This window comes from Delphinus delphis, chromosome 3, assembly GCF_949987515.2.
Source record: "Delphinus delphis chromosome 3, mDelDel1.2, whole genome shotgun sequence".
Taxonomy (NCBI): Eukaryota; Metazoa; Chordata; class Mammalia; order Artiodactyla; family Delphinidae; genus Delphinus; species Delphinus delphis.
The window spans coordinates 141,672,639-141,693,757 of record NC_082685.1 but is presented as its reverse complement, the minus strand read 5'-3'; positions in this window follow the sequence as shown (position 1 = coordinate 141,693,757).

The following is a 21,119-nucleotide window of genomic DNA, read 5'->3' as shown; positions in this document are numbered from 1 at the left end:
AAAGAGGTCTGTGGACAGAATTCAGGAGACATGAGAAGTTGAAAGGGGAATTAATATGCTTCTTTATTTTCTCCAGCTAACAGACATTTAATAGTTTCTTCAATTATGAATGAAAGCAACAAACCACAGTAAAATTAATAGCATCTGTAACTTTGTCACTAATAGAAATGACAGATATTTTCATATCACATTACAGTGGTTGATGAGATCCCAAAATGCTGTGTGATCATCACCACTGTGACGTTATGGTAGTTCTTATTATAACAAGTGCCTATATCACCATTTCTTTAATATTTTGATAACAGTATTTCAGTATTTTTGATGTTGCTATCTGAAGTCATTCACTGTATGCATTTAAAAATAATATTTAAAAATTATTATTCTGGGGTTGGTCCTTAAGCTTCACCAGACTGCCAAGTGGGTGGGTCCATGACACAAAAAAATTTGAGTTCCTGCCTTGCGGGTGGTGGGCCCATGAGATAGAAGGATCCTGGAGTCCTGAATGACTGCTTGGAGCAGACCCCTCCCCTTCTTCTACTCCCTCGCTCATTCTCCCATCAATTCACATTAACCTGTGATGTGAGAGGGAAATAAACAATTGTTTCAACAGTTAGTCTACTACCGATTTGCTTCCACAGGAAGGTAAGTAGGGAGGAAGTTAACATTCGTGCTGATGTTAACATTCTGACACTCAGGTTGGCAAGTCTCACTGGCAGGCATCCCGCTGCTGGACTTTCTCCTTTGTGATGCTCAGCAAGGGCTCCTTGGGATTCAGCAGAATGAGAGCACCTCGTTCCCCAACATTCTCAGACTGCGTTCTCCCTCGGCTGTATCCAAGTTCAGCTTGGGAAGGGACATAAGGCAGCTGGTGTGGTTGCTCATAAAAGTGGCATGAAGTAGCAACTGCCTGTGTACACCACAGTTGTGTAAAAACGCCCAGCTGACCAGCTCTTTAACCAGGAGACTTAAAGCAGTGAGCCATGGAGAACTCCATAGCACTCTGTCTTTTTCCTTTCAAAATTAATATTTCTTTCACTGGGGAAGCCATTACTTCTAAAAATATATATACATTTATTTATTATTTTTCTTTATAAATTTATTTATTTTATTTATTTTCGGCTGCATTGGGTCTTCGGGCAAGCAGGGGCTACTCTTCTTTGAGGTGCCTGCGGGCTTCTCATTGATGTGGCCTCTCTTGTTGCAGAGCACTGGCTCTAGAGAACAGGCTCAGTAGTTGTGGCATGTGCGCTTAGTTGCTCCGCAGCATGTGGGATCTTCCCGGACCAGGGCTTGAACCCGTGTCCCCTGCATTGGCTGGCGGATTCTTAACCACTGCGCCACAAGGGAAGCCATATATTTATTTTTTAAGTTGGTTTTAAAGCAAAAAAATTCTGATGTGTTCATCAAATTTGGTAATTAAATGAGTGAAGAGATTGTGATTACCAGTGGCCAAGCATACGCTTCTTGTTATAAGTTTAGCTGAAAATCACTTTTTCTTTCCCTTTCTTTTCCTGATTTAACAGAATATTTTCCCACAGTTCTATTTTAATGGGCTCCTAATGATGTTCTATGTATTTGCTTGTACGTTATTGGAGAGCAGTGGGTTTATAAGCTTAATGAAGTTGATGATTATAGAAGTTCAAACCAAAATCACACCTGTAACATATGCAGTTCTTTTTTAACCTCAATATACTTGTCAGTAGCTAATGCATCAATATTGTTTGACTTTTAGCCTTTTACATAGGCATATGGGCAAACAAAATACTGTAACTACATTCCTAGGTTCCCAACAGTTAAGCTTCAAGGAAGCATATGACACACTTAAAATTAGTTTTATAATTTAATTTATTGTTTGAATAGATAATGTAATGCAGACAATATCCAAACAACGTAAAAGATCATCTAGTGAAAAAGCAAGTCCTTCTCTTTCCCTTGCCTTCTAGAAACCCAATTTCTCTGAAAACTACCACTATTACCCATTTCTTATATATCTTTTCAAAGGTATTCTATGTCTATTTAAATAAACATGTATATATTTAATATGATATTATACTTAAATGCTTTTTTGGAACCTTTCTTTTTCAACCTAACAATATCATCCAGAAGATCTTTCCATATCAACATATAAAGGACTTTTTCCCTTTCTGTATAGTATTCCATCCATTTTAGGGATGTACCATGTTCTGTTTAACCAGTGCCTATTAATGGACATTTATGTGGTTTCCAATCTTTTGCTCTTATAATATTGCAATGGATGTATTTGCCCAGGAATGTCACTTTGCACATATGAGAGTGCCTGTCTGTTAACCAAATACCAAGGAGCAGAAGATATGAGCATTTTTATTCTGAGAGATACATAAAAGACTATGATCATACAATCATGTCTTTATAATGACCAATGTTGGACTCTTCCACTTGGGAGGAATTCTCATGATGCAAGGAGCCAGCAATTCGCTTGGCCTCTCTGGACCTTGCTGAAGGGCTAAGTAGGTACAAGAGCCTAGACCTAACGATGGTCAACCAGAAATGAATTTGCAGGACGCAGAGACATCTGGGAGCTTGGGGTGGGGCAGCTAAGACAGGGGTGAGCGGAATGGGCTAATGACATATAGAATTAAGACCACCTGGCTGAAGATGCCAGGAAATGCACAGGTTAGGGAAGGGCAGCTACCTGGAAAAGATCATTGTGCAGTTGTAGTGAAGGGGAGAGACAGAGAGAGACAGAGACAGAGACTGAACACGGAGCCTGGAGTTACAAGACCCAGCTTTGAACTCCAGCTCCACCACTTACGAGAGCTGTGTGAATCTGGGACCAATTATCAAGGCAAGGTTGTTGTGGGTGATACAGAAAGGGTGCATGTGAAAATGCTTGGTTAACAGTTTGAACTTTTTTTCTATTTACTTCATTATTTATTATTTTTTTATTGAAGTAGAGTGGATTTACAATGTTGCATTAGTTTCAGGTGTACAGCACAGTGACTCAGTTATATATATATATATATATATGTATATATGTATTCTTTTTCAGATTCTTTTCCCTTATAGGTTATTATAAAATATTGAGCAGAGTTCCCTGTGCTATATAGTCAGTTATCTATTTGATATATAGTTGTGTGTATCTGTGAGTCCCAAACTCCTCATTTATCCCTCTCCCCCAACCCTGCACTTTCCCTTCTGGTAACCATAAGTTTGTTTTCTATGTTTGTGAGTCTCTCTGTTTTGTAAATAAGTTCATTTGTATCCTTTTTTTTAGATTCCACATATAAGCAATATCATATGATATTTGTCTTTCTCTGTCTGGCTTACTTCACTTAGTATGATCATCTCTAGGTCCATCCATGTTGCTGCAAATGGCATTATTTCTTTCTTTCTCATAGCTGAGTAATATTCCATTGCATTATATATATATATATATTTATACACACACACACCACATCTTCTTTATCCATTCATCTGTTGATGGACCTTTAGGTTGCTTCCGTGTCTTGGCTATCGTAAATAGTGCTGCTATGAACATTGGGGTGAACTTAACAAAGGTTAGTGGAATCTGAATGAATTTACGTTTCAACATGTCTAGGCACAAAGGACTACTAACTTCAGAAAGTTCATCGGGACATCAACTCCATAAGAACTGGAGCTGTGTCTGGCTTGTTCGCTGCTGTGTCTGCTGAGCCCAGAATTGTGGCCGGTGCTGAACAGGTGCCCGATGAACATTCACTGAAGGAGGGAAGTTCAGGCCATCTCTACTCCACTGAGAAAGGAAATGAACCAAAGAGAGAAGGAAATTAACCAGAGAGCCTGGTTAAGGCTGGAGATAGAGTTTTGAGAGTTACACACTCATAATTATTAGTCCTAATCATTCTTTATAAGGAAAACCTAGCAATGCAGATATTTTATGAAAATTTGTCGATTGCATAAATGAATGGATGAATGAATGAATGAACTTCAGAAAGTATTTCACGAAGTCGATGAGTTCCCCCAACCCGAGAGGAAGAAAAAGATTATTTTTATTTGAAATATTTATGTTACAGTGACTTGAACAGTTGACAAAGTTATTCTATATTTTACTTTTTTGTATGTTTAACTATTTTTTGACCTATGTTTTGCTTGGGATAAATTAACACATATGTTGTTGGCCACATATTTCTAAAGTCTGTTTTACGTCTTAATGTAGTTTATGTCTCCATATGGAAATACACAGATAAGGAGGAAATTCCTCAAACTTTCTCAATGATTAGGGTTTTTGAAATTAAATGAGGAAATTGAGGTAAATGATCTCAAATGCCCCCCTTTGGCCTAAAATTATAGAATTTTGAGAATAAAAGCACAAGGGGAGAGCAGAGGTTAAAAAAAAAAAAAGCCCGGGATTCCTGTGGGACAGGAATCACATTATACTTGGAGGATGATAATAAACACCTCACATTTATAGGGTGTTGACTAAGGGCCAGGCCTACATGGCTTGTTTCACTTGATCCTTCCAACCCCTATAAAACGGGTGTGGGAAATTTTGCGTGGTGTCCAGCAACTGGAAAGGAGGAGATCATTCTAAGCACAGACCACGATTTGAAGCAGCAAAGTTGCCAAAAATAACACGCTTTGTAAAAGTAATTGCTGCCCCAAGTCAAAGAACTGTTCCCCCCACCCTTCCCCCAGCTGAAAGGGCTATTAAATCTGGGGGTGGTCTCTCCAGCTACAAAGACACACAGAGATAATGTCACCTTTGACTCTGAGGGACAGGGTTCTGTGTGGTTACGGCTTCATGGAACAGGGCTTCTTTGCTTGCTGTATCCCCTTCTCTAGAATCAGTTCTTCCCTTAATTGGTGATACTTTCTCCTTTCTAGTTTCTACTTCTGTTGTGAACTGACCTAAGCCAATGTAGCAGCATAGCGTTCTCAGGTTCTTTTTATTTACAGTGGGTGTATATCAATGATCAGAAGTAGGTGAGGACTGCAGATCTCTGAGCCCGTCATCACACTACAGGTAATAAAAGCAAGGCTCAGACAAATTCTGCTCCCACACAATTAGTTATTATTTATAAAATGTATTTATTGACAAGCAGGCATCAAAGCATGTAACTTAGTGACTTCTAGTTCTTGCCCTTTTGTATGCTCCCATTACTTCCTGTTTGAATGGCACATTTGGGGCAAATGCCGCAACATCCTAGAGTTGCAGTTCAGTTAACCTTGTCGTTATCAGGCAACCAGAATCCTCCAAGCCAGCAGTGGACTTGGGACTATTCTGGAATTCAGCCTTAGGAACCATTTTATTGTGTGAAGAGATTTATATTCTTAAACCCTGTCCATTCAAGGACAGGCAGTGTTTCTGCTTATTCTAGCCTAGTAGCTGGCAAACTTGGTGCAAAGGCCAAATCTGGTCTGTGCCTATTTTGTAAATAAAGTTGTACTGGAACACAACCATGCCAATGCATTTAGTATTGTTTATGGCTGCTTTTGTGCTATAACGGCAGAGTTGAGTGATTGTGACAAAGATGGTTTGCCCGCAAAGCCAGAAATAATTTACCATCTGACCCGTTTCAGAAAAAAAAAAGTTTTCTGACCCCTGCATTAGCCAATCCACATATACTAAGCACGACTGTTTTCAGCAATGAAAACCCATTGCTAATATCCATTTTGCTAATTAGCAAAACCTCTGGTGTAGATCAGAGATAAATAGAGCTGAAGTGCTTACAGCAGCTGCTTCTGGAGTGTGGCCTTCTTATTAAATATTAGATGACACCCCCAAAGTATGCAAGTTCTACTAGGGTCATAGTAGACTCAGAGTATTTATTAAAACTAACACACGTTTATAGAACATCGTCAATTTTGAAATTTTAAAAGTAAGTTGCAGTCATCATAAGACTTTCTTTTATTGCTTCTCAAAGCTCATTTTTGTTAATGATTATGATTAAATTTTCAGGTACTCTCATATCAATATTAAGCCCAGAGTTTGAAAATTATGTTATCCAATTGGATCTCAATGCAATAGCTAAGATAGAGCAGTTTATTATCATCCCATTTTACAGAATGCAAAACCTAAGGTCCGAAAGTATATCTACTTTTCTCACAGTTGCAGAACTGATGAGTGAGGCTTGAACCTGAAGCTTTTCATTTTCCATATCTTATCGTCTCTTCTCTACACCATGATAATTTTCCAATAGCAACAATCAATTGATCTTTTTTTTTTCTTGGAGCAAACTGCAGATTCTAACTTCAGCCAATAGAAATATATTCTGTCTTCAGAAGAAAAAGAAAAACATTCTCAGAAACTTCTTGATTATTTTGCAAACAGACTTTGCCTCCTTTCTCCACATTGTTTATTCTTAAAGTTGTAGAGCCACCATTGGGTTGCAGGATTGGTTACTAGAGGTGGGGAGAAATTTCCCAGAGGAATCAAAGGAATGAGGGTAAATGCTTGAAAATGGATCTGTTTCAGCAACCACATAAAATGAGACCCTACAGAGTCAAAGAAGTCTTTGAAGGACCACCCGGACTTAGAAGTCTGTAACTGTAGCACAGCATAACAAGGCTCCAGGGCTAGTCATAGACTCAGACATGTTAGAAAAGGAAGAAGCTCATTATTAGGTCGACGAGTTCACTCCACCTCTCTGTACAATGCTGGGTTGTTCTCCCAGCTGTGTTGGGCTGCATGGGAAATTCATTTATTATTGATTAGCGGGGGGTTATGAGAACTGGTGTGGCATCTCCTCAGCCTTTTCTCAGCCACTCTTCCTCATGACTGTGACCTGCAATTCCCCATAATCTATTCCTTCCCACCCTATGGCATCATCTTGGTTGGATTTAAGCCCATAATTGGTGCTGGTGCCTTTTGCTTCTTCTACCTGCAGGTTCTGAGTTGGAGACGGGAGAGTCTTTCCTCCAAGACCGTCCCTTCATCTACATGGGCTCTAATAGGCCTCCATCATTACCATAACTGGTGGAGAAGAAAAAAGGGCAGGTATTATAGTCAGGAATAAGAATGTTAAGCTATGAGCCCAAGGAGGAAGCTAGAGGGCATCTTTCCAGACCCTAGTGTGATTGTCTGCAGGTGACTTGGATGACAAGTCATAACCATATGGATTCTAACAGCCATTGAGAACCCGCATTGAGACTTTTAAAAACAACTTTAAAGCAACAAGTCAGTAGTGTAAAGAGACAAAAATGAGTTCAGGTGTAAGTCTACCAGTAGATAGTAAAAAAGCAGTAATGTTAGGAGAAGTCCCTGTGTGTGTGTGTGTGTGTGTGTGTGTGTGTGTGTGTTGAGAAGACTCTAGTCTCTTAAAGATACTTCTCATTTCTGAACTTTTGAGGATCTTCTTTGTGATTCTTCTAGTTGACTTTTTGATGATGTGTGGAAATAGCAGTGCCAATGTTGGAGCAAGACAAGACTTTCAAAAGTTTGAGTTTGAGATTAAATATTTATGATCCAGCCTAAAAAGAAGAGTGGAGGGGGAGGACAATGAAATCTTGAATACTGATTTTGGGGGAGAAGACTGATTCCTCTTTTAAAGATAATTTACTTGCCACATAATACTAACTTCAGGACTATGTAGTGAATCATTCAGGATGGGTTAGGTTGTCCTGCAGAAACAAACAACCTCAAAATCTCAGTGGCTTAAAACAACCAAGGTCTATTTTTCATCCATGGAACGTACCCATTATGAGTGTTGGCTTCACTCTGGAACACAGGATTACAGGATGGCTGCTCTAAGGAACAGGTCTGATCATTGTGACAGAGAATAAGAGCTTTGGAAGGACTTGAATCAGCAATTAAATGCTCCAGCCCAGAGTAACGTTTGCTCACAACTCATTGGCCAGCAGTGGTCATGTGCTCCATTCAATCACAAGGGCCCAGGAAGTATAATCCTACCAAGTACCTGAAAGGCAGCTGAGAATATTTGTAAAATAGTACTAATGACTTCCACATGTCATTAAGATTGACAGGGCAAATTTTGACCTGTAGTATGTTCAAAATCACACACGTCAAATGCTTCTGGTAAGGCTGACTTTTAAAAAGCAGACACAGTATCTAGAGGATCTACCCGACGGTTCTCTGCACTTGGAGAGTAAACATGGGGATCTCCTGGAAAGTTTGCAAAACACTGATGCCTGGGTCCCACTCCAGGGATTCTAAGTTAACTAGTTTGAGGTGCAGCTTGAGCACCAGGATTTTTTAAAGCTCCCTGAAGTGATGCTAAGGTACACCCAGAGTAGAAAGTCAGTGATCTCTTCTAAGCATCAGGGCTTTACCGTGATTCTCAACTCCAATACTATCTGTCCATCTGTGTGGTCTTAAGTCAGTTAACCACTCTGGGTCTCTGTTTTATTATCTGTGGAATTAGGGGTGGAATACAATGACTTCTACAGATACTTCCAGCCTTAAAAATCTCTCCTAGACTACTGATACCTACTTATGAGGAGTTTCAGAGCTCAAGTTCATGTGTAGGTGCAGCCAAATTACTCTGTACGTTCATCTGGTTAAAGCTCCACTATCTTCGATAATGGAATAAAGGCAATAATTGGCAGGAGTCTTTACTAGGTAAGTAGCTGCGTTTTTCCAGCAAACCAGGAAGCCTGGCCAGACTTGGGGATAAAGTCATGTTATAAGAAAAGATATGGAGTTAACTTGATCTCTTGGTTATTTGTGGACTGAGGGTGAACTTCCTGCTCTAAGATGAAAAAATTGTATGACCTAAGGCTATTCAGATAAAAATAAATTTTAAGAAGCCACTTCCTTCAATTCTTCTTGCTGAAAATGAAAACGTTAAAGGTTTCACAATTTCTTCACCGTGTAATCCTATCTCAGTGCTGTCAGTGTCTTAATAGTGTATTGATTGGCTCGCACTCCTGCTATCTTTAGAGAAGCATTATAACTCTGTTGGGCCAAACATAAAAAACTACTTTTAAAGACCCTTTTAAGAGTTTTTTGATTTTTCAAAAGCTTCTTAGGGGTGTATTGAGCTTCCCTGGCAGCTGGAATTAACTCTACAATGCTCTTTCTCTATTTCTGACACAATGAATTCATCTGAAGCCGGCAGGTTATCAATGACTCACAGGCGGGAGAAGATAAGGGGGTCCTGGAGATAAATTAATGTGGTAATTAGTTACACGAACACCTGTATTTTTAGGCTCTAAGTGCTACCGTTGCATTGGAAACTCGTGATAATTATCAACAGCCGTCTTAAATATGTGAAGTTGAGTAGTATTAAGGGGTAGAAAGTGAGGAGAGAAGATAGATTGTAAAAATGAAAACTGAGTGTAAAATAGCATTAAACTATTTTTCAATTATCAAAATGCCTGAGAGCTGAAAAAAGACAAAATCTTCATTTATAGCTCTACTATATTTATTCAATGTCTGCATCTCTCTTCTTCAGTTATTAGAAAAAAGCATCAGAATAATTTTTATTGAATGCTTGGAAAAATATTTGATGATAATACACCAAAATGTTATCGCTGTGGGGGATGGTATTATGGGTGAGTCTTTTTTCTTCTTTTGGGAATCTCTGTGTTTTCACTACTTTTCTCTGTTAAGCAAAAAATTTTTTACCTTCACTCCTTCACTGTGTTTTGGGGAAAATTACTTAACCATCTTGAGCCTCGTTCTGTACCTCAAAATGAAGATAATAATAGTATCTACCTCAAAGAGTTGCGGTATTAGATTAAATCGCGTGAAATAGCTGATACTTGATCATCTTTTGACCTATGAACTTGGCAACTTGACATGGTTCAATGTAGTAGTAAACATTTAGCATTGTGCCGACAAATACTATGCACTCAGGTAATATTCACTGTGAAAGAATGTTAAGGAAATACAGGGAGAACAAATTTAAAAATAGATAGGACATAATATGCAATTTAAAACATTACGTTTATGGAGGTATCATTTGCATATAGTATACAGTTCTAGAAAAGCTGACAAACGCATACAATTGGGTAACCACAGTCAAGATACAGAGCAATTCCATCATCCGCCCCAAAATGCATCGTGCCTCTGGTAGCCAGCCCCTCCCCCCTCCCCAGCCCCTGGCAACTGCTGGTGGTTTTCTGTCCCTATAGTTCTGCCTTTAATATGAATTTCCCCCCTGACTTGAATTAAGTAAATGTATTCATTTGCCTCCTTCCTACGCGGACAAACACTTTCAGAGGCAGAAGGGAAGTGCCGTCACTCTGGCCAGCCGCCAATGAAGTTCCTTGAGAGAAGCCACTTTTAATTTGCTCTGAAGGGTGGAGGATGCTGGGGTTCAGGGTGTGAAGGGGGCAGGGACAGGCATTTGCTGAGGCTCGACTTCCAGGAGTAGAGGTTCGTTCCTCGTGAAAGGAGGCGAGAACGTGCTCAGGCAGCCCGTTTGGGCTACTTTTCCTGGGACCCAGTGTGGTTTTGGATTCTGATTTTTCTGTTGATTGTAACATGTACACAGCTTGTCGGAGGTCTCAGGACCTAGGGGTCATTTTAAATTCCGTATCTCCAAATAGCGTTTAGCAAAGAGCCCTCTTCAGTCCGGTTCTCCTTTTAGAAAAGTGCCCAACCTGTGGGTGTAGGCGAAGCTCTCCTTTCTTGGATGCTGGGGCACTTTCATCAGGGTCAAGCTCATTGTCATGCTCTTGGAGGTATTTTTTCTTGCCCTCTTAGCATCCCTTCATGATATCACTTGGCTGCATATTATTGGCCATGGCATCCAGTTGATGATCTTTATCATCTTGAAAATAGAATGTCACTCCCCTGTGACAAGCCTGCAGTGCTCCCTTGGGCTCACAGGATGAAACCTGGCTTCCTTTGCCTGGCAAATAAACCCTTCACCATCTGACCCCACCCGGATTTAAACAGCACCATTAATCAGTTTGATTTTGGGGGTCATGTAGAGCCCAGTACCCACCACATAGAGAACCTGGAACTTTTGCAAGCATAGGTCACTTATTAGCTAGAAAACAAATTACAATAAAATTTTTTTGGTATCACAGACCGAGGCTGCTTCCCATAGTGGAAAAGTGCACCGACTTGGGAGCCCACCTGCTTTTCTTTGGACTCTGACCATTCCTCCTACTAGTCCTATGAGCTTGGGACAGTTACTTAACCCTCCATGCCTTTGTTTCCTCATCTGTGAAACTCAAAGGCTTGTGGTGAGGAAAATGGGAGTCCCTTAATGATGTCACACTCTCCCAGGATTCTCTACCTTTGCACTTGCCGTTTCTGCCTTGGAACATGCCTTCTCCGCCTCTTTGAACACACAGGGAATCCATCTGGCAGCTTTATTGTACGGAAGTTGCTGGGATTGCTGTCTTCCCACCGATCTGTACCCTCCCTGAAGGAGGAATAGCACCTAGAACTTAATGAGTCTTTACTGAGTACTCAGTATTTACCGAGTGCTTATTATAGGCAAGGCATTATTTACCTTTTACATATATTAATTCGTTTATCTCCATAAAAACTCCAAGAGCTGAGTACTATCGTTTTGCCCACTTTACAGATAAGGAAACTGAGGCTATGTAATTTGTCTAACTTCACCCAGCTAGGGAGAGGTTAAGATGGATTTCAAAGAGTCTACATTTGTAATCATTGGGCTGTATCGAGAGTAGGATCAACTAACTAAATAAAAACTACAGTCCAGGGCTTCTCAAATAATTGTGTCCATGAGTCACCTGGGGACTCTGTGAAAATGCAGATTCTGATCAATAGGTCTGAAGCGGCACCGAGATTCTGACTTTCCAACAGGCTCCTATCCCGTGGACTACACTGTGAGAATCGAGGCCCTAGACGTGTGGTTCAAAGCTTTGTTTGTTGGTTTTTTTGGTCTCAGGACACTTTTACACTATTAAATATTACTGAGGACACCAAAGAGCTTTTGTTTACATGGGCTATATCTGTCGATATTTACTGTAATAAAAATTAAAAATGAGAAATTGAAAAAGTATTTTTAAAATATTTAAGGAAACCCATTACATGTTCATAAAAATAACGCGTTTTAATGAGCAATAACTATATTTTTCAAAATAAAAGATTAGTGAGAAGAATGGCCTTGTTGCACATTGCTGCAGATCTTTTTAACGTCCAGTTTAATAGAAAAGGGCTGCATGCTCACACCTGCTTATGCAATCTATTATCATATGACGTGACATGCAGCCTCTGAAAAACCCCATTGTGTTCTCAGGAGAGAATGCAAATCAAAAAAAGCAAATGGCATCTTAATATTACAGGAATAGTTTTAACCTTACAGACCCCATGAGAAGGTCTCAGAGACCCCACCCAAGGGGTCCCTCAGAGACCCCACCCCAAGGGTCCCCACCACTGCTCTAGACCACTCTTAAGAATCCGAGAAAACTCTGAAAGTCATTATGTTCATTATGGAGTTGGACTGTTGACATTTCGTAAAATTTCTGACTTCTAAAATTCTGTGAGGATACTCTTTCTGAATCTAGATTTTGTATCTATTCCAGTTGCAGTTTTCATCCTCATCTGCATCCTCTGATGGTGCCTGGTCATAGTCTCAACACAGAGAAGACTCTCTTCAGAAAACCATCAGCCAAAAAGGTAGTACTCTCTCTCTTTTTAAAAAAATTTTATTTATTTGGCTGCGTTGGGTGTTCATTGCTGCATGTGGGTTTTCTCTAGTTGCGGTGACCTGGGGCTACTCTTCATTGCGGGGTGCAGGCTTCTCATTGCGGTGGCTTCTCTTGTTGCGGAGCATGGGCTCTAGGTGCGTGGGCTTCAGTAGTTGTGGCACGCGGGCTCAGTAGTTGTGGCTCGTGGGCTCTAGAGGTCAGGCTCAGTAGCTATGGTGTACTGGCTTAGCTGCTCTGCGGCATGTGGGATCTTCCCGGACGAGGGCTCGAACCCACGTCCCCTGTATTGGCAGGCAGATTCTTAACCAGTGCGCCATCAGGGAAGTCCCGGTAGTACTCTCTCTAGATAGAATATTGATGAAGAAGAAGGTCAAGTGGAAAAACATATTTTATTGAATTCCTTAAAGATTTTTAAAAATCACTTTAGAATAGATCATCCTAAACTAATGTATTAAATGACTTAAAGCTAGTAGGATTTTATGCTATATACATTTACTACATTTATCTTTAGTTTTTTTGTTCACACATGGTTTCACAATTTTTAAAATAAAAGAGGTAAACTGAAATCATTTGATATGCTTAAATATCGTATACCCACTTCTTGTCCCTAATTTTTAATACCTTACTCTTATGCCTGGATTTCCAAGTTTATACCAGGTGTTCTCAGGAGAACATTTGAGTAGGTTCCTGGGCTCTTTGATTTGCACTCCCCTTTGAGCTCTGAAATGTTTCCTTAGCACATTTGCTTCTCCGCTGGGTCTGTATCAACTGACTCCTCTAACTGTATGTCGAAGGAGTTATGCCCATTGGTAAATCTGTTCATCATATGTTAGGGCAAGGAAAATAGGACCCTGTGAGTTCAAGCCTTCAGGCTGTCTCTGGAAGAATATCTCCTCAAGCCTTGATGCTCTCAATTCAGAGAATCATAGGATGAGGAGGGATCTTCAAGGTCATCTAGACCCTTGCTACTCAAGGGTCAAGGCACAGGCACCACCTGGGAACTTGTTAGAAATGCAGAGTCTCAGGAGCCACTCAGACCTACTGAATCAGAATCTTCATTGTAACAAGATCCCAAGATATGAAGTGTGCATGTGAGTGTTTAAGAAGTGCGACTCCAGACCAGCCCCCCACCCAGTGGAGAAATCCTATCTGCAGCGTCTTCCCCTGGGGCTGCTCCTCAGTGCTCATAAGTCTTTACCTTCAGGCTTTGGGATACAGATCAGTGATTCTAGATCAATGATTCCCAAGTTTGATTGCACATTAAAATCAATTGGGGATCTTTTAAAAATTCCTATGTTGAGGCCTCATCTCTGACTAATAAAATCTGAACCTCTGGCATTGGAATTTTATGAAGTTCCCACAACACTCTAAATGTGTAACCACGTATGGACCATTGATCAAGCGCTATCCGTTTGCATCTTAAGCCATTTACTTCATTCCTTGCTTTAATTTTCTGTGAAAATGCACATATCCCCTCATTTTGCCTGGAAATAGTTTTTTTTTTTAATCAGCATAAATAATTTATTGCCAACATTTTCATACCATACACTTGTAGGCTTGACAATTCACACAGCAGTATTCTAGGATGGAGGAACCAGGAGTTAGGGAATGAGAAGAAAGTATATGATGGGATGTTAGGTTGCTGAGGGGCAGACTTCATGCCTAGTTCTTGGTCATGACCAGTTTTTGGCCAGCTAAGCTGCCTTGGGCAGGAAGGGGCTAGGTCAGGCCAAGAAGGGGAAGTTCTCCTTTGACCAGCGCACTTCAGTTTTCCAGCCTTTCCTCTTGCTTCTGCATTTGTGGTTCTCTGGGGTGAGGGAGGTGTAAGGAAGCAAGAACCTCTACAGCTGTCGGGTAAGTGGGCTCCATCAGCTGAACATGGGGAGCCCAGTCTAGTCCTTGGCCTGATGCGTCTAAGAGAAATTTTGCTAATGTCATAATCTTGCTGGCCTCAAACGTGGCCGGATGTTTATCTCCACTCAATAATCCTCTTGAGTAATAAGCACTTTTGTTTGTGACATGAATGTTTAAGAAACTGAAAGCTGCATCTTTTTTCAAGATTACGGGAGAATGATTTTGTTGACGTTTATTAGCTTTTAAATTATCTAGTTTTATTTTAATAGTGCTGCATTAGACTAATTGTTGCTTGGAAATATATAAATCTTGTTAACAGTAATTCTGAACACACTAAATACATGATCAAGTCAAAAGTTTGAGGACTAGGGAGAGAGTGTTATTTTAAAAGGAAATCCAAATTACTACCCATAGTCATTTTAATTTACTATTAATAAAAATATAACACCAAGTGAACTCAATAATAAATAAGTTTGGAAGTTCTAACATTCTAGATTCTAATGAGTATCATTCACATATTAAAATAAAATTTAGAAAATGTACAGCTTACAAACTTTCCTCTTTACATATGTGTTTTGAAAACTACATAATAGTCAAATTAATTTGGATGTTCGAGGAGGAAATGCCATCACATCTTCTTCCCCCTCCCATCCCTGCTTACCTAGGCTTCAAATCTGGATAAACATATTCAAGTGTTGTTTAATCATGAATGTGACATATTAGACAGATTTATAGATGCGTGAGGGATTTAAAAATTTGATTATTCTTAGTTCTTTAAACATCCCAATAAGTAATCTTAGAGATAACATTAACGTGTACTCTGTAGACTAAGAGTATTGTAGGAAGAGAAGATTGTGTTTTGGGTGCCTGAAAAGTACAGAGAATTTTAGAGTATTTCTGTTCTCCATTAAGGAACATGTAGTTTGGCTTCCCCAAAAAATGTGAGAGACGAAGATGGAGAACATTTTAAGAAGGATATTTTTTCTTTTTTTTTTTTTTGCGGTATGTGGGCCTCTCACTGTTGTGGCCTCTCCCGTTGCGGAGCACAGGCACCGGACGCGCAGGCTCAGCGGCCATGGCCCACGGGCCCAGCCGCTCCGCGGCACGCGGGATCCTCCCGGACCGGGGCACAAACCCGTGCCCCCCGCCTCGGTAGGCGGACTCTCAACCACTGCGCCACCAGGGAAACCCAGGATATTTTTTCTAAGTATAATTCTTGTCTTCTATTACTGTAACATTTGTATTTATTATGTTTTTAATGAAGTCTCAATTTTGGTACATATTTTCTACTTTCCTCACTGGCTTACATTTTCATTTCAATAATGCTTTATTTTTGGACTTCCCTGATGGCGCAGTGGTTAAGAATCCGCCTGCCAATGTACGGTATACGGGTTCGATCCCTGGTCCGGGAAGATCTCACATGCCGTGGAGCAGCTAAGCCCGTGCACCACAACTACTGAGCCTGTGCTCTAGAGCCCGTGAGCCACATCTACAGAGCCCGTGTGCCACAACTACTGAAGCCCGAGCACCTGGAGCCCGTGCTCCGTAACAAGAGAAGCCACTGCAATGAGAAGCCTGTGCACTGCAACGAACAGTAGCCCCTGCTCGCCGCAACTAGAGAAAGCCCACGCACAGCGACGAAGACCCAACGCAGCCAAAAATATAAATAAATAAATTTATTTTTTAAAAAAACTAATGCTTTATTTTTACATTTGAATACATATAAATTGAAACTGAAGCTAACACTTTAGTTTGTCTATTCTATTTTCAATTAAAATATTTGGGAAAGGGCTTCCCTGGTGGCACAGTGGTTGAGAGTCTGCCTGCCGATGCAGGGGACACGGGTTCATGCCCCGGTCTGAGAAGATCCCACATGCTGCGGAGCGGCTGGGCCCGTGAGCCATGGCCGCCGAGCCTGCGCATCCAGAGCCTGTGCTCCGCAACGGGAGAGGCCACAACAGTGAGAGGCCCGCGTACCGCAAAAAACAAAAACAAAAACAAAACAAAAATATTTGGGAAAATTTCCCTGTAGTGACTACTTTCTAAAATTGTTTAAAAACTGTGAAAAAATGCCAATCATCCCCCAAATAAATATTTTACATATATTTAGATTTCTTAAAGAAGGGCACACCTGTGGAGAGCCACCTATTTGAACTGGTAATTTTGTTTATCTACTTGACTGGTTGTTAATATGTTAAATTGTTAAAATTTGAAGTCGTGCTATCAAACTTGTGAGCTAATTCTGTGGGCTTTCGGGAACATGTGAGAATGCTCTTCCCATTCTCTGTATCTTCCACTTCGTTTCCTTGACTTCTGGGTTTCTTCTTTGTCCTAATTTCCTTACATATAGCTCTCTACTTTTGGGACGGGCCCAGGTATATACCTACATGGGTGGGGATCCATGGGGACACTTTCTTACATATTCAAAGTCATTGTATTGCTACTGTCTGATTTTCACCTCAGTAAAAGTGAATAGCTTGAATTGTGTGTTATTATTATTGTTGTGTCAACTAAACCCATGATTATAAATAGAGCCTAGAACCACAGAACAATTAAAGCCATCCCTCTCTGTTCACCACACAAATACTTTCAGGACTGCCTTCTTCATGCGAGTCAACATCTCCACATTCTCCAACTGCTTCTTGGGTTTTTTTTTCCATCATCTGGACTCAGAAACCACTTTGGTCTATTCCTTTAGCTCAGACACCAGAGCCATGGCAGCATTTCCCAGGATAAGCCATTGGGATCTGGACATAATTGAGGAGGGTGTGCCTGGGGCCATTATGCCCAAACGTGGATTCAAGAATGTCCCAGTGGGGAAAGATCTTGTGCTCCATTCAGTTCAGCCCAGGAAACTGATGTCAGGGAGGCAATGTGACTCATCCAGGGAATATAATAAGTAATAAGCAAGGAAGGAAACAGGGAACATGGGAAGCACGCATACTGGATCAATTAAGAGGCACTAAAGCTGAAGGAAAATACAAATGGGCCTCAGTGTTCCCAGGAGCAGAGAGGACTGATTGGCGTGCTACCAGTGGTAGTTGTATCCCGTGCGTATCTTTATTTGTTTTGATGGCTCAGCCATTATTCCTTCCCTGGAGAATCCCTATCTACTATATCATTATCTTTTGGGAGATAGCTTTCATTGTCCCAAAATACACAACTTGATTTTCCATTATTTCCAGTTCACATGGAAAGTATCTGGATCAAAGCTTTATCTTTGGTCTGAGTCTTGTTTGCCATCCCAGCAGTAATTCACTCGTGCTTCTGGAACTTAACTCTGGAGAGGACTTAGCCTGTCTCTGTGATAAATGTGAGAGTGATGGAATGAAATAAAGCCAACATTTAGTCAATGCCAAGGGTATGGTATGTATATAGTGCACTGGGTTATCCCATCTGATGGGCACAGCCTTGAAAGTAGGTGTTATATCCCATTATACAGGGGAGGAAACCAAGGCTAATTTCTCCCTCATCCTTCACCATTGATCTTTTTTTTTTTCCTGTACGCGGGCCTCTCACTGTTGTGGCCTCTCCCGTCGCGGAGCACAGGCTCTGGATGCGCAGGCTCAGCGGCCATGGCTCACGGGCCCAGCCGCTCCGCGGCACGTGGGATCTTCCTGGACCGGGGCACGAACCCGTATCCCCTGCATCGGCAGGCGGACCCTCAACCACTGCGCCACCAGGGAAGCCCTGATCTTTCTTTATATCAACAATTAACTTAAAAACATGGATCTAAGCCATCCCTCTTATATTTTTGGATTTTCCTTTGAAGCTGTCCCATTCCTCTTTCCTTCCAGCAGCCCTGCTATCCTGACAGGCTACACAACTTCTTCTCTTGCTTAAACCTTTTCCTTTCACACCTCTCCTCCCTGGGGGCTGGGTACAAGCCAAGTCTCCTCTCACTCAGCTATTTTGCACCTCCTTGACACCTCCCACTTGGTGACATCAGACTGGATCTTCAGATCTCCCAGTCCTCTCCTCATTTCCTCCTTTAAGAAACATCCAAACACAGATATAACCAAACTCAGATGGAAAACTTGGCCTTTTGCTTCCTTCCACAGGTTTTCTCTTGGCATCAGAAAATCCGGGTTTTCTGGTTATTTAATGCACTGTCATTAAATAACCCCGAAACTGAGCCAGCATTCCTCTGCTTCCTACACCCACCTCCCCACACTGGTCTCCCCTGCCCCTCCTTTCTCACACCTCCCCATTTCCTCTGTCTGAATGGACTGGATATGGCCTGCTTGGAAACTGTGAATCTGCGTCCCGAGCCTTCTCAGAGGCTTTTGTCCTGCCGTCTTTCTTTCTTTCTTCCTTTCTTCCTTCCTTCCTTCCTTCCTTCCTTCCTTCCTTTCTTTCTTTCTTTCTTTCTTTCTTCCTTCCTTCCTTCCTTCCTTCCTTCCTCTCTCTCTCTTTCTTTCTCTCTCTCTCTCTCCCCCCTTCTTTCTTTCTTTCTTTTAGCAAGACCCTGCTTTCCAACTTCAAAGTTTTTCTGAGAATAAACTTTTTGCAAGAGTTCTTACTGTTTTTAAGTAGTGACATCTGTCTATCCTGGGAAAAATAAAGAGGTTCTTCCACGGGTGCTGAGACTGTGAGCCCCAGGACTAGCGAAGACATCCTCTCATCCAACACCGTCATTTGATAGAAGAGAAAAATAAGGTCTAAAGCGGTTGATTGAATCACTAATGTCCCATTGACTGTTCGCGACAGGGCTAGAGCCAGAGGGCAGGTCTCCTGACCTCTAGTCCACCGAGATTTTCTTGAGATTGTGTCATTTCACAAACAAGCCCTGCATTTTGAAGTTGCATGCCGGCTCTTGAAATAGATGCCCGATAGTATGCTGAGCAGTTGCCCGTGAGCAATGCGGGGCTCCCGCATTTTGCTGTGTTGTGTGTGGTTCACAGGTCACTGGAGACCCCAACATCGTCAACGTTCTGCGGGGTTCCCTGCATTTCCAGGAAGACGGTAGCTCCTGCTCTCTCTTTCTGGCAGCACCAGACAGAATCACATGATCTGTGAGGTCTGCCTTTCATGCCCCCTCCTCTTTGAAGGGACTGCCTGTCTCAAACTTCTCTCCTTCTAAGATGTCTGGGGCCTGTGTCTCTTCTCTTGGTTTCTCAGTCCCTACCATTCCTCCTGTCCCACCAGATACTCCACCTAGGCTGGATTCATACTTTCTTTTTAACCTCAACAAAGACATTCCTATGATTAAAAATATAAGTAGTAAAAACATCATCCCAGACCCCTCCGTCCCCTTCCCACACTCAGTTAACACTTGCACTCTGTTCTGCATCTTGCTTTGTCCACTTTGTCCACAAGTTTGGGAATACCAGGTGATATACCTTGGTAATTCCAGTTCTGTCCCTGGTGAATCCTATTATGTATATAAGCATGCTTTAAACACTCATGATGCTGAGTGCTGTATTTTATAGTATATGATTACATAACTTATTATTTGAAATACAGGGTCTTCCTCTCCTGACACACCAACAGCATGTTGCACTCTTACCTGGTGCTTCCTTTTCTCTGCTTTGTGCGCAACTGTCTTCTCTCAACAAAACTGTGGTCTTCTTGAGCGCAGAAGAAAGACATTGTTGTCCTTTCTTTCCTGTGGTCATTCTGTTCTCAGCACAGAGCCTTGCACATAATGGGATCACATCTTAATTAATGCTTGTTTCATACAGAGGAAGGAGAGTGTTTACACTTTTTGCTGATCTATTGTTATTTGTGTATTCTAATTAAAAGTGAATGGGAGGTTTGAACTCTCCTCATTCTTCTTCTTCAAAAATATATACATCTAGGGGCTTCCCTGGTGGCGCAGTGGTTGAGAGTCCGCCTGCCGATGCAGGGGACACGGGTTTGCGCCCCGGTCCGGGAAGATCCCACATGCCGCGAAGCGGCTGGGCCCCCCAAAAAAATATATATATATATATGTATATATACACACATCTAGAGATGAAGCATGAGGAGGGATCACTGGGGGTGCTGGTCATGCTCTAGTTCTTGGTATGGATGGTAGTTATACATGTGTGGTCACTTTGATATATCTCATCAATTGGCACAGTTCTTATTTGTATACTTTTCTTCATATGTTGTATGTCTATTAAAACATGTAATATGTATGTGTATAATATATAGTTCTAGGTTGATAAGATACTGTGTTTGTGAGAGTTTGTGGAAATAGTCATGCTTGTGTATTGCTTGTGGGAGCGTAAATTGTATAATGCCCTTGGGAGGAAATTTGGCCAAACTATCATAATGAAAAGGTGCTTACCCTTTGGCTGGGCAATGGCTAGCCTAGAGATGTACCCTACAGTCTATTATAGCATGTGCAAACTGTTACACATTCAAGATCATTCACTTGTCTATAATAATGAAACTGGAAACAACAGAAGGAAGAACAAACAGATTGTTGTACATCCTACTATAAAATATTATTCAGCAGTTAGTAAAAGGCAGGCAGGTCTGTTACTGCTGATTTGGAAGCATCTTCGGGTTAAAAACTGTGTAGAAGATGCTCCTGTTTGTGTTGCGTATGTGTATATACATCTGCTTGTATGTTCATAGACTATCTCTAGAAGGATACACAAGAAACTGATAATAGTCGTTGCTTCTGAGACAGGAAGGGGTAAAAGGAAACTTATTTTTCACTATACACTCTGCTTGATGCACATTTCAAATTTTATAGTACATGTAACCTATTCAAAAAA